Consider the following 2,947-nt stretch of genomic DNA (forward strand, 5'->3'; position numbering starts at 1 on the left):
AGTTAGGTACCATCCCGGCATTTGCCTGGAGGAGAAGTAGGAAAACACGGAGAACCACTTCCAGGATGGCTGAGGTGGGAATCGAGCCCACCTTTACTCAGGTGACCTCCCGAAGCTGAGTGGACGCCATTCCAGCCCTCGTACCACTTTTCAAATTTTGTGGCAGAGCCGGGAATCGAACCCGGGCCTCCGGGAGGGGCAGCTAATCACACTAACCACTACACCACAGAGGCGGACGGTCTACAAGTAAGGGAATATAATATGTATTTATCTAAGTACCCGGGCCATCTTGATGGGATAATTATTATGTAATGGAGTTACAGGAATAAATCCTCAAACATGAGGCAGTTGGTTCCTTTCCCTCCTTTTTGACATGAACTATCCTAGAGCTGGGGTCTTGCGTGCCGTGCCGTGCCGTGACGTGACAAAATGTGCAACGGAAGTGACGTAATAACATATTTTATCTAGTAACAGCGACCTTCAGAGGTGCACGGGCTGTAGATTTGTATAATAGAGTGTACTAAAACACAATGCTCAAGTTTAAGTCACGTAGCCCAGTACCGCGGCCTACTAGATCTACGCTGAATCAGATCAATGGCCTCCCTTTTACGGCACACAATGTAGAACTGATATGCAACTCCACAGCCCCCGGTTTAGGCTATGTCTTACGGCTGGCGGTCGCCTGAATTATTATTATTATTATTATTATTATTATTATTATTATTATTATTATTATTATTATTATTATTATTATTATTATTGGTTTTTCCCTCGGACTCAGCGAGGGATCCCACCTCTACCGCCTCAAGGGCAGTGTCCTGGAGCTTCAGACTCTTGGTCGGGGGATACAACTGGGGAGAATGACCAGTACCTCGCCCAGGCGGCCTCACCTGCTATGCTGAACAGGGGCCTTGTGGAGGGATGGGAAGATTGGAAGGGATAGACAAGGAAGAGGGAAGGAAGCGGCCGTGGCCTTATGTTAAGTACCATCCCGGCATTCGCCTGGAGGAGAAGTGGGAAACCACGGAAAACCGCTTCGAGGATGGCTGAGGTGGGAATCGAACCCACCTCTACTCAGTTGACCTCCCGAGGCTGAGTGTACCCCGTTCCAGCCCTCGTACCACTTTTCAAATTTTCGTGGCAGAACCGGGAATCGAACCCGGACCTCCGGGGGTGGCAGCTAATCACGCTAACCACTACACCACAGAGGCGGACAGGCCTATTATTATTATTATTATTATTATTATTATTATTATTATTATTATTATTATTATTACCAATCGTCCCATCCCCCCAAACAACGCCCCTGTTCAGCATAGCAGTAGAGACCGCGTGGACAAGATGTTCGTCCTCCTCCCCAGTTGTATCCCTCTCCCACTCTCGCTCCAGGAGAGACCATAAGAGGGAGATCCCTCGTTGAGCCCGAGGGAAAAGCCAACTCAGGAGGGTAAACCGATTAAGAAAGAAGAAAAATATTCCCCAGGTGAGGCTCGAACTCACAACCCCGGCATCTCTCGGCTACTGTCCTATAAGTACCGTGCGCTAACCAATTGCGCCACTGGGGAAGCTGTTTGGTACATGTTATCACATGACTCTTATGACTGAAGCTCTCTCGAAAATGCATACTGCAGCTTTCCGATGAGACAAGGTCTGTCTAGGGAGGTCTGGTCACGCTACCACAATCCTTTGCGATGGCGGCCATATTGGGTCTCAAATATCGTTGTTAAGTGGGCGTGCCCGATGTAATGATGTGAGTTATTACTTGTATTTTGAAGGAAAACGGGATACTGCGCCGCACCAAATTGTCAAAATAAGACAACTGACGGAATTAGAGTGTTTCGCTTCCCAAGAGATAAGCAAAGGAGAGCTCAGTGGGTACAAAACTGTAGGCGTGACAAATGGCAACCTACAGATAATTACTTCTTGTGCGAGGTTAGTGAAATTATACATTCGTATTATTCCTGAATAACAGTATGTTTATATGAACGTTGTTTTATATTTATAGGTCTTATTATGTCTTTTTTGCTAGTGGCTTTACGTCGCACCGACACAGATAGGTCTTATGGCGACGATGGGAGAGGAAAGGCCTAGGAGTTGGAAGGAAGCGGCCGTGGCCTTAATTAAAGCACAGCCCCAGCATTTTCCTGGTGTGAAAATGGGAAACCACGGAAAGCCATCTTCAGGGCTGCCGACAGTGAGGTTCGAACCCACTATCTCCCGGATGCAAGCTCACAGCAGCGCGCCTCAAACCGCACGGCCAGCTCGCCCGATGTACTTTCTTCTAGCATCATTTTGAAAAATAGCAATTTGAACTAAAGAGGGCAGATGGACGGAAACTACTCAAGTGGAATTCCATCCCAACAATTTTCAAAGTCCCTAATCCACCTATGTCTTTGACATATAATAGGAAACCTCCCAAAGAAAGAGAATTGTCTTTCAAAACAAGCAAGAAAAGTAACAGGAAATGTGTAATACTAGTATTCATGTTTATGAAAATTTCCTTGTCAAGTGTCCGGCTCCATGGTTAAATGGTTAGTGTGCTGGCCTTTGGTCACAGGGGTCGCAGGTTCGATTCTCGGCAGGTTCAGGTATTTTGACAAAAATTGGTCAATTTCGCTGGCACGGGAGCTGGGTGTATGTGTCGTCTTCAACTTCATTTCATCCTCATCACGACGCGCAGGTCGCCTACGGGAGTCAGATCAAAAGACCTGCACCTGGCGTGCCGAACTTGTCCTCAGACGCTCCTGGCACTAAAAGCCAAACGCCATTTCATTCCATTCCTTTTCATGTAAACTACAGGCAGTATCATTCTAACCCTACATGCAACGTAGAAATGTTTCACAGATATTTGAAATGCTTGTTCCTGTTCAGTTACCAATTATAATCACAACAAACAATAGGCCTATCACTTCAAACCAACAATTTATGTCCAGCTGGCCATCATTAC

At 46.5% G+C, this 2,947-nt stretch overlaps 1 non-coding gene across 1 annotated transcript; it reads right to left on the minus strand.

Moving 5' to 3' along the window:
* Positions 1-1,475: 1,475 nt before the first annotated feature.
* Positions 1,476-1,565, minus strand: TRNAI-UAU (transfer RNA isoleucine (anticodon UAU)). Its single transcript is given in 2 exon segments — positions 1,476-1,511; positions 1,528-1,565. It is a non-coding gene; the product is annotated as a tRNA-Ile (tRNA).
* Between the last annotated feature and the right edge of the window lie 1,382 nt (positions 1,566-2,947).

Source organism: Anabrus simplex, chromosome 2 (assembly GCF_040414725.1).
Source record: "Anabrus simplex isolate iqAnaSimp1 chromosome 2, ASM4041472v1, whole genome shotgun sequence".
In the NCBI taxonomy this organism is placed as follows: Eukaryota; Metazoa; Arthropoda; class Insecta; order Orthoptera; family Tettigoniidae; genus Anabrus; species Anabrus simplex.